This window comes from Neoarius graeffei, chromosome 6, assembly GCF_027579695.1.
Source record: "Neoarius graeffei isolate fNeoGra1 chromosome 6, fNeoGra1.pri, whole genome shotgun sequence".
Classification (NCBI taxonomy): Eukaryota; Metazoa; Chordata; class Actinopteri; order Siluriformes; family Ariidae; genus Neoarius; species Neoarius graeffei.
Window position 1 is genome coordinate 77423966 of NC_083574.1, and position 11114 is coordinate 77435079.

The following is an 11114-nucleotide window of genomic DNA, read 5'->3' on the forward strand; positions in this document are numbered from 1 at the left end:
CCCAAGTCCATGTCTAATCCAGGGCCCAAGTCCATATCTATGCCTGAGCCCAAGTCTATGTCTGTGCTCACATCCATGCCTGAATCCATGTCTGATTCCACACCCAAGCCTATATCTACAGTGGTGCTTGAAAGTTTGTGAACCCTTTAGAATTTTCTATATTTCTGCATAAATATGACCTAAAACATCATCAGATTTTCACACAAGTCCTAAAAGTAGATAAAGAGAACCCAGTAAACCAATGAGGTGATACATACATACATCTTCCAATGCACAAACTTGGACACATCATCAGTGTTGTATCCTGGCTTCATCAGGTGTTTCGGGTCTTACAACAGACACCCTCAGCCAGGTGACCTGACCGGGGTTGATCAAGTCTTGGTCTGTCACCCCTCTTCAGCCAGAGCCATCTGGATGCCTTTTCTGCCGCCTCCACATTATTGTGAATGGCCCTTCTCCTGCTTTGACCCATGATCCCCAGGATTCCATAGGCCTTGCTGAGGGAATGTCAAGTCAAGTTTATTTGTATAGCACTTTTAACAATAAACATTGTCGCAAAGCAGCTTTACAGAATTTGAACGACTTAAAACATGAGCTAATTTTGTCCCTAATCTATCCCCAATGAGCAAGCCTGTGGTGATGGTGGCAAGGAAAAACTCCCTCAGATGACATGAGGAAGAAACCTTGAGAGGAACCAGACTCAAAAGGGAACCCATCCTTATTTGGGCAACAACAAACAGCATGAATATAACATTAACAGTTTTAACATGAAGACAGTTTCATTGATGTTGTAACTCTTCATTGATGGAAAATTGTCACCTGGATAAGTAGGAACAGTATACATATTGCACGGAGTACAAGCAGGGACTCCGGCAACTAACTATGACAGCATAACTAAAAAGGGAGAGCCAGAAGGTAACACAGGCATGAGGGAGCCCCAGGACATAAAGCAGCCAGCCACTACACTGTCAACAAACTCGAGTGAGCAAGCAAGTGGGGACTGACAGCATCCATACATCCCAGTTTACCAAAACACTCTATGTCTGAGGACCCTCTAGATCTACACCTTTACCTCATAAACACCATTAAGAAAAGGCTTGACTAAACAGATATGTTTTCAGCCTAGACTTAAACGCTGAGACTGTGTCTGATTCCCGAACAGTACTTGGAAGGATGTTCCATAACTGTGGAGCTTTGTAAGAAAAGGCTCTGCCCCCTGATGTAGCCTTCACTATACGAGGTACCAGCAGATAGCCTGCACCTTTTGATCTAAGTAGGCGTGGTGGGTCATAGAGGACCAGAAGTTCACTCAGGTACTGTGGTGCGAGACCATTTAGTGCTTTAAAGGTCAATAGTAGCATTTTATAATCAATACAAAATTTGATTGGGAGCCAGTGCAGTGTGGATAAGACAGGCATGATGTGGTCATATTTTCAAGTTCCAGTAAGGACTCTTGCTGCTGCATTTTGAACTAATTGGAGCTTGTTTATGCACTTATTGGAACATCCAGACAGTAAGGCATTACAATAATCCAACCTGGAGGTAACGAAAGCATGAACTAGTTTTTCCGCGTCATGTAATGACATTAAATTTCTTATCTTAGCAATATTTCTGATATGAAAGAAAGCTATCCGGGTGATGTTATCAATGTGAGTTTCAAATGAAAGACTGGGGTCAATAATCACGCCGAGGTATTTTACTGCTGCACGTGAAGAAACAGAAAGGCCATCCAGAGTCACTGTGTAATCAGAAAACTTACTTCTAGCTGTATGTGGTCCTAGTACAAGTACTTCAGTCTTGTCAGAGTTAAGCAGAAGGAAGTTAATAAGCATCCAGTGTCTAATGTCCTTAACACATTCCTCAATTCTATAAAGCTGGTGTCTCTCATCAGGTTTTGCAGAAACATACAACTGTGTGTCATCAGCATAACAGTGGAAACTAATACAATGTTTACGAATAATATCACCCAGAGGTAACATATATAGAGAAAAAAGCAGTGGACCCAAGACAGAACCTTGTGGAACACCAAACTTTATCTCAGTACATCTAGAAATATCACCATTTATATCAACATACTGATAATGATCAGTTAAATAAGAGCTGAGCCAGGAGAGGGCCATTCCCTTAACTCCCACAACATTTTCTCGTCTATCCAGAAGAATGGATTGATCAATGGTATCAAATGCTGCACTAAGGTCAAGCAACACAAGTAGCAAGACACAGCCCTGATCAGACGCCAACAGTAGGTCGTTTACTACTTTAACCAGAGCTGTTTCTGTGCTGTGATTAGGTCTAAATCCTGACTGATACATTTCATGGATGTTATTCCTATGTAAATATGAGCATAACTGTTGTGCCACAGCTTTTTCAAGGATCTTGGAGATAAAGGGGAGGTTTGATGTTGGCTTATAATTGGACAGCTGACAGGGATCAAGGTCAGGTTTTTTAATCAGGGGTTTGATAACTGCTAGTTTAAAGGATTTGGGTACATAGCCAATCGTAAGAGAAGAATTTATTATTTTTCGAAGCGGTTCAATTACTTCAGGTATTATCTGTTTGAATAGACGTGTAGGTAAGGGATCTAGTACGCAAGTTGAGACTTTTGATGCCGAGATTAATGAAAGTAATTCAGTTTCTTTAAGGGGAGTAAAACATTCTAACTGATGATCTGATAGAGTTATATAGTTAACTACAAGGTCACTTTCATTGTCTGACCTTAAATTAGTAGTTTGAATTTTTTGTCGGATATTCTCAATTTTGTCATTAAAAAAATTCATGAAATCGTTACTATTATATACTGCAGGTGTGCATGTGTCTATAGTGGACTTATTCCTGGTTAATTTTGCTACAGTATTAAATAGGAATCTAGGATTATTTTTGTTACCTTCTATTAGGGAGGAGAGATATATTGATCTCGCAGCACTAAGAGCTATTCTATACTTCAGGAAGCTCTCCTTCCATGCTAATTTGAACATTACCAATTTTGTTTGACACCATTTACGTTCCAATTTTTGAGTGGTCTGTTTTAATGTGCGAGCATCATCATTATACCAGGGTGCTAATTTTTTGTCTCTGACCATTTTCCTTTTTAGAGGAGCTACATTATCTAAGGGATGGCGGAATGTTGACTCTAAGCATTCAGTTGCCTGATCAAGTTCTGCAGGGGCTGACAGTGACCCAATAAAAGTTGATAACTCTGGGAGATCATTTATAAAGCTCTGTGAAGTAGTTGACGTGAATGTACGTTTAATACAGTAGCATGGTAAGGTGCATATATTATTACTCAGACATAGTTTGAATGAGATGAGATAATGATCTGAGATAACTTCAGACTGTGGAAGTATTGTCTATGTTTAACCTGAATGTTAGTATTACCAGTATGGGTCGGTCCTATGACATTCTGATTAATCCCTACTGAATCTAAAATGGACACAAACGCTGTTTTCAAAGGGTCTTCTGGGTTATGAAAGTGAATATTAAAATCTCCGACAACTAAAGCTTTGTCTAAGGAAATAACCAGATCTGAGATAAAATCTGCAAATTCAGAAAGAAACTCAGAATATGGCCCTGGGGGCCTGTAAATAATAAGCAATGGAATTAACTGGGTAGACTTATTTTTTGAGGCTACATACATTATATGAGTATGAAGAACTTCAAATGTATTAAATTTATAACCAGGTTTTTGTGTTACACCTAGATAATAATTATAAATAACCGCAACGCCTCCTCCTCTGCCAGTTTGACGAGGCTGGTGTATATAACTGTATCCAGGAGGACTCGCTTCATTTAATGCTATATATTCATTTGGCTTAATCCATGTTTCAGTTAAACAAAGTACATTAAACTCCTGATCAGTAATGAGTTCATTAACCATTAGCACTTTAGATGTAAGAGATCTAATATTTAATAGCCCCACCTTTAGATCAAAGTTGCTAGCAGCAGCTGTACAGACAGTATGATCTAATTTTATATTGATTAGGTTATTGGAGCAAACTCTCTGAAAATTTCTACCTTTTTGTTGAGCTTGGTGAACAGACACAGTCTCGATGTAGTGGACCCTGAGTGACAATTCTGGGCAGCTAGCAGACAATCGGTTTAGCCTGTATTTCTGCTCCCTGGCCTTGGCTCTGGATTGTCAGAAATTAACTAGGCCTGTTCTGAGACTATGACCTATGCTGCAGGAAATGAGAGCAGCACCTTCCTGAGTGGGATGGATACTGTCCCACCCTAACAGGCCAGTAGTGCCCTCAAAATTAGCCCAATTATCTATAAAGCCCACACTGTTTTCAGAGCACCACCTGGACAGCCAGCAGTTCAGCGACCATAACCTGTTGTAAGCTATATCGCCACTCCGCATTGGGATGGGGCCAGAGCATACTACAGCATCAGACATCGCCTTCGCTAATTTAAACACCTCTACAAAGTTACTCTTAGTAACCTCAGACTGACGAAGGTGTATATCATTAGCTCCTGCATGGATAACTATCTTTGAGAACCTGTGCTTGCATAGGACCCTAAGATTACCTGCTATGTCTGGCACTGTGGCTCCTGGTATACACCTGACTAAAGCTGCTGGTGCCCCTAAAGGCTGAGCTAATTTCATGTGACATATGATAGAGTCCCCTATAACCAGAGCTCTTTCAGGTTTCTCAGCCGGTGCATCACTAAGGAGAGCAAACCTGTTCAACATGTGATGCGGAGAGGAGTGGTGCTCCCGTGAGCGAGCCTCAGCGGTAGCTTTGGCTCTACGCTTATGCCACCGAGCCGTCACCCATTCGCCCCGCTGTAAGGGCTCTAATGCTGGAGTTGGGGGATTACTAACTCCACCTAGGGCATCCAGACTTTCCCCTACAGAAACTACACTGTTCTCACGCTCACTGACCTTCTCTAAAGCCTGGACATGCACTTCTAGCACTGTACTCTTCTCCGTCAGAGAGTTAACTAATCTGCACTTATCACAAATAAAGCTAATAAAGCTATCGCTAGCGACGGAGGAAGAATGACTAAACATCCTGCACTCAGCACACTGAACAGGCTGAAGGTGTGCCATGATGAAAAGATTCACGTATCTTAACCGAAGATCTGTTGATATTAAAGCAGATCCGATGTGGATGGCCTCTACTTGTGGTCTTTATACAGGAGGAGAGAAAAAGAAAGCTTCCGGTCTCAGTGTTCTTCTGAAAAAAAAGAGAGAGAGAAAAAAAACAGAAAAAGGAAAGCGAAAGTGAAAAGTACAAAAAGGAAAGTGACAGTACAATAAAAATGAAGAGGATACTGGAAAATTATTTGTAGAAAAAAGTTACAAAAGATTAGTAATTAATGCCTGCACTTGCGGGGAAAAAAGGACTCAGCGCAAACAACTGGAATGGCCTGCAAACCCCCAACAGCCCACCTCCACTGGCATGCACCTGGTCCTCCACCCATTCCTGCAGCAGTCCTCTACAAGCTCCTGATATTTTGCCCTCTTCCTCTCCTGTGCCTCCTCCATCCTCTCTTCCCAAGGCACAGTCAGCTCTAAGAGGATCAGCTGTTTCATGGCATTTGACACCAAGATGATGTCTGGTCTCAGCACCGTCTGGTTGATATGAGCTGGAATCTTCAGCTGCCTTTCTATGTCGACTGACATCACCCAGTCTCATGCTGTGGAAAGCAGACCTCCTGGGCAGTTCTTGGGTCTGTTCTTTAGCTGCTCTCCTGCCTTCACAAACTGGATAGTTCTGGCTGTGGTGTTGGTATGCCTGCCATCACTGATCCCCTTGCTGATTGCCTCGGCGATGGATTTGAGGACCTGGTCGTGTCTCCAATGATAGCAACCTTCTTCCAGTGCCTTGGTGCAGCTGCTTAGGATGTGCTCAAGGGTCCCAGTTTTAGAGCAAAGTGAACAAGCTGGTGTTTCAACCTTGCCCCATTTGGAGAGGTTGGAAGGGTTGGGGAGGACATGGTAAACCCCCTGGATCAGAAATTTGATCCTCTGGGTGTTCCACTTCCAGATGTCCTGCCAGGTGACATTCCGCTCCATCGCCTGTTCCCACCTCATCCAGGCACCCTGCTGTCTCATTGCCACTGCACTAGATGTTCTTTCTTCCTCCACTGTGGAGCGCACCTCTTCCTGAACCAATATTCGCCTCTCTTGCTGGCGGTGTTAAATCAGGTCAATGGAAAACATCCAAGCCCAGCTCTGCCACGAGCCATGCTCCCAAAAAGTACCTTCTGCTTTAGGCGAGCTTCTGCCTGCTGCACTGCCTCACCTGACTTCCACTTCCTCCCTGTCTTTACAACAATCCCTGCCCTGGTTACTTTGCTGTCTACTGATCTGGTGTACTGCAGATGTTCTCTCACTTGAGCCACAATGAACTCCTCCCTAATTGAGCTGAGAGGGAGCCTGACCTTATTGGTGTTCCCGTACAAAGCAATGCTGCACAGGCTGCTTGGCAAACCTAGCCACCTGTGGAGATAGCTGCTCACCTTGTGCTTAGATCCCTCTACTGCAGTCATAGGTGCCTCGTAGATGAGCAAGGGCCAGAGGATTCTTGGGAGGATCCTGTGCTGGTAGACCCATACCTTGAATCGCCCCAGGGAGACCAGACTTGTCTACTACCTTCAACCATCCCTCCAGGTCGGTGTTGGTTGCCTTGATGGAATCTGTATCCTTCAGGCTACAATTGAAGACTTTCCCGAGGCTTTTCACTGTTTTTTCCTTAACCAATGGAATTTGGTCTTCTCCCAGCCTGAAGCAGAATCTATCTGTGACCTTCCCTTTTTTCATGACCAAAGAACGGGATTTGGTGGGTTTGAAGCTCATGCAGGCCCAAGACATGAGCTTCGCCAACCCCTGAAGGATCCACCTGGCTCCGGGCATGGCTGTTGTTGTTACCATGATGTCGTCCATGAAGACTCTCATGGGCGGCTGTCTCATGCCTGACTTGTTGAGAGGGCCTCGACACTCTGGTTCCGCTGACTTGACCAGCATGTTCATTGCAAAGGCAAATGGGGTCACTGAGATGGTGCAGTCAGTGATTATCCACATTTCATGCTGGTGCCAGTTAGATGTTGTAAGACCAGCAGATACTCTCAGGCTGAACTTTCTGTAGTAGTCCAAGATGAGATATTGCACCTTCTGTGGAACGTAGTGCTTGTCGAGTGCCACTCCTATCAGCTTATGTGGTATTGAACCGTAGGCGTTGGTGAGATCCAGCCACAGTACTGCCAGGTCCCCTCTGCCCTCTCTCGCCTCCCTGATGAGCTGAGTCACCACACCCGTGTGCTCTAGTCAGCCTGCAACACCTGGTATGCCTCCATTCTGTACCGAGGTGTCAATGTACAACCCCGAGTCCAAAAAAGTTGGGACAAAGTACAAATTGTAAATAAAAACGCAATGCAATGATGTGGAAGTTTCAAAATTCCATATTTTATTCAGAATACAACATAGATGACATATCAAATGTTTAAACTGAGAAAATCTCATCTCATCTCATTATCTCTAGCTGCTTTATCCTTCTACAGGGTCACAGGCAAGCTGGAGCCTATCCCAGCTGACTACGGGCGAAAGGTGGGGTACACCCTGGACAAGTTGCCAGGTCATCACAGGGCTGACACATAGACACAGACAACCATTCACACTCACATTCACACCTATGGTCAATTTAGAGTCACCAGTTAACCTAACCTGCATGTCTTTGGACTGTGGGGGAAACCGGAGCACCCGGAGGAAACCCACACGGACACGGGGAGAACATGCAAACTCCGCACAGAAAGGCCCTCGCCGGCCAAGGGGCTCGAACCCGGACCTTCTTGCTGTGAGGCGACAGCGCTAACCACTACACCACCGTGCCGCCTAAACTGAGAAAATGTATCATTTAAAGAGAAAAATTAGGTGATTTTAAATTTCATGACAACAACACATCTCAAAAAAGTTGGGACAAGGCCATGTTTACCACTGTGAGACATCCCCTTTTCTCTTTACAACAGTCTGGAAACATCTGGGGACTGAGGAGACAAATTGCTCAAGTTTAGGGATAGGAATGTTAACCCATTCTTATCTAATGTAGGATTCTAGTTGCTCAACTGTCTTGGGTCTTTTTTGTCGTATCTTCCATTTTATGATGCGCCAAATGTTTTCTATGGGTGAAAGATCTGGACTGCAGGCTGGCCAGTTCAGTACCCGGACCCTTCTTCAATGCAGCCATGATGCTGTAATTGATGCAGTATGTGGTTTGGCATTGCCATGTTGGAAAATGCAAGGTCTTCCCTGAAAGAGACGTCGTCTGGATGGGAGCATATGTTGCTCTAGAATCTGGATATACCTTTCAGCATTGATGGTGTCTTTCCAGATGTGTAAGCTGCCCATGCCACATGCACTAATGCAACCCCATACCATCAGAGATGCAGGCTTCTGCACTGAGCGCTGATCACAACTTGGGTCGTCCTTCTCCTCTTTAGTCCGAATGACACGGTGTCCCTGATTTCCATAAAGAACTTCAAATTTTGATTCATCTGACCACAGAACAGTTTGCCACAGTCCATTTTAAATGAGCCTTGGCCCAGCGAAGACGTCTGTGCTTCTGGATCATGTTTAGATACGGCTTCTTCTTTGAACTATAGAGTTTTAGCTGACAACGGTGGATGGCATGGTGAATTGTGTTCACAGATAATGTTCTCTGGAAATATTCCTGAGCCCATTTTGTGATTTCCAGTACAGAAGCATGCCTGTATGTGATGCAGTGCCGTCTAAGGGCCCGAAGATCACGGGCACCCAGTATGGTTTTCCGGCCTTGACCCTTACGCACAGAGATTCTTCCAGATTCTCTGAATCTTTTGATGATATTATGCACTGTAGATGATGATATGTTCAAACTCTTTGCAATTTTACACTGTCAAACTCCTTTCTGATATTGCTCCACTATTTGTCGGCGCAGAATTAGGGGGATTTGTGATCATCTTCCCATCTTTACTTCTGAGAGCCGCCGCCACTCCAAGATGCTCTTTTTAGACCCAGTCATGTTAATGACCTATTGCCAATAGACCTAATGAGTTGCAATTTGGTCCTCCAGCTGTTCCTTTTTTGTACCTTTAACTTTTCCAGCCTCTTATTGCCCCTGTCCCAACTTTTTTGAAATGTGTTGCTGTCATGGAATTTCAAATGAGCCAATATTTGGCATGAAATTTCAAAATGTCTCACTTTCAACATTTGATATGTTGTCTATGTTCTATTGTGAATACAATATCAGTTTTTGAGATTTGTAAATTATTGCATTCCGTTTTTATTTACAATTTGTCCTTTGTCCTAACTTTTTTGGAATTGAGTTTGTACTTGTTGTTCAGCAGGAAGTTGGTGAGTCTCTTTGCCAGCACGCTGAAGAAGATCTTGCTGTCTACACTGAGCAGAGAGATGATCCTAAACTGAACAATCTTCTCAGATGTCTCCTCTTTTGGAATAAACACCCCAATCTTCCCTCTTCTCCAGATCACCTTCAAGGTCCCCCAAAGCTGGTGTAGTAGATTTGGGCAGTTCTTGTAGAACTTGTAAGGCACTCCGCTTGGGCCTGGTGCAGAACTGGCTCTTGCTCTCTTCACCACTTTCTCCACTTCCTTTAGGCTGGACTCCTTCAGGTTGAAGTCTGCTGTTGGCTCTGGTGGAGTTATGAGAGCCTCACACGTTCCCAGGGGTTGGTCTCTCCTGCTATCACTGCAGGTGCTCTTAAGGTGGTCATTAATGGCTTCTCTTGAGCAGGTAAGATGGCCAGTCCTCTTCTGGCCTAGAAGTTCCTTGGTCAGCTTGAAAGGGTTGGCCAGGAATGCAGCTCTCCTCCTTGCCCTCTCCCTATGCCTCCTCCTGTGGTTTTCTGCCCTCTGCAAGGTTAGTAGCTCCTTCCTCAGGATTGCCCACAGATCTGTCAGACCTTCCCTCTCCACAGCATCTGCCTTCTTATACTGCCTCTTGAGAGCCTTGAGCTCTTCCCTGAGGTGCTGGATTCTCCTTCCTCGGTGGTTTGGAGCATAGGCTTGCGGTGCGGGCTTGGCCTCCTTCATCCTGAATCGCTCGGCTGCGATGTTAACCTATGATTGTAGCCATAGTAGCCAGCCAGTGGTCTACATCCCCCTTAGCCATCCCCTCCAGGATCTGGTCAATGTCCCCATTGAACTGATGCCACTCGGTTGTCTTTGAGGACTGGGGCCACTGGATCCTTGAGTAGACTGTTGGTGTCATTGTGGACAGCTGGTGCAGGTGCTGCTTGGTGGCTCTGACGGTTCTGTTCATCTCTGGCAGCTGATGGTATTTGGTGGCTCTGGGTACTACTTGCCATTGGGTCAGCCAGTAGGGTGCTGGCAGTAGGTGTGACCGACACTGGGAGGCTCTGTGCACTGTGGTTTGCCTCTGGGCCTAGCTCCTCTGTCATCTCACCAGAAAATGCTTCTGTGCGCTGTATCACCACTACCCCTGTTGTGCACCCTTTCCTGGCCTGATGTACTGTATCTTCAACCCCCTGATGTTCTTACAGGCCTTGCTGCAGGTGCATAGTACTTGTGATATCATTTGTCTGTTGTCCTGTGTCATTAACCTTGTGTCTCTCCGGTTGGGGTGCTCATTCTCCCTCCCCTTTCGGGCACCCCTGGGGATCTTTTCCTTTATGGTCATTTGTGGTAAACAAATGAGACAAAAATATAAAACTTGGTCATTTATTTATTGAGGAAAATGATCCAATATTACATATCTGTGAGTGGTAAAAGTATGTGAACCTTTGCTTTCAGTATCCGGTGTAACCCCCTTGTGCAGCAATAACTGCAGCGAAACGTTTCTAGTAACTGTTGATTAATTCTGCACACCAGCTTGGAGGAATTTTAGCCCATTCCTCCATACAGAACAGCTTCAGCTCTGGGATGTTGGTGGGTTTCCTCACATGAACTGCTCGCTTCAGGTCCTTCCACAACATTTTGATTGGCTTAAGATCAGGACTTTGACTTGGCCATTTCAAAACATTAACTTTATTCTCCTTTAACCATTCTTTGGTAGAATGACTTGTGTGCTTAGGGTCATTGCCTTGCTGCATGACCCACCTTCTCTTGAGATTCAGTTCATGGACAGATGTCCTGATATTTTCCTTGAGAATTTGCTG

General features: G+C 44.5%; 1 pseudogene; it reads right to left on the reverse strand.

Annotated features, from left to right (window-relative positions):
- Positions 1-313: 313 nt before the first annotated feature.
- On the reverse strand, positions 314-10397 carry LOC132888328 (uncharacterized; annotated as a pseudogene).
- Positions 10398-11114: the final 717 nt, after the last annotated feature.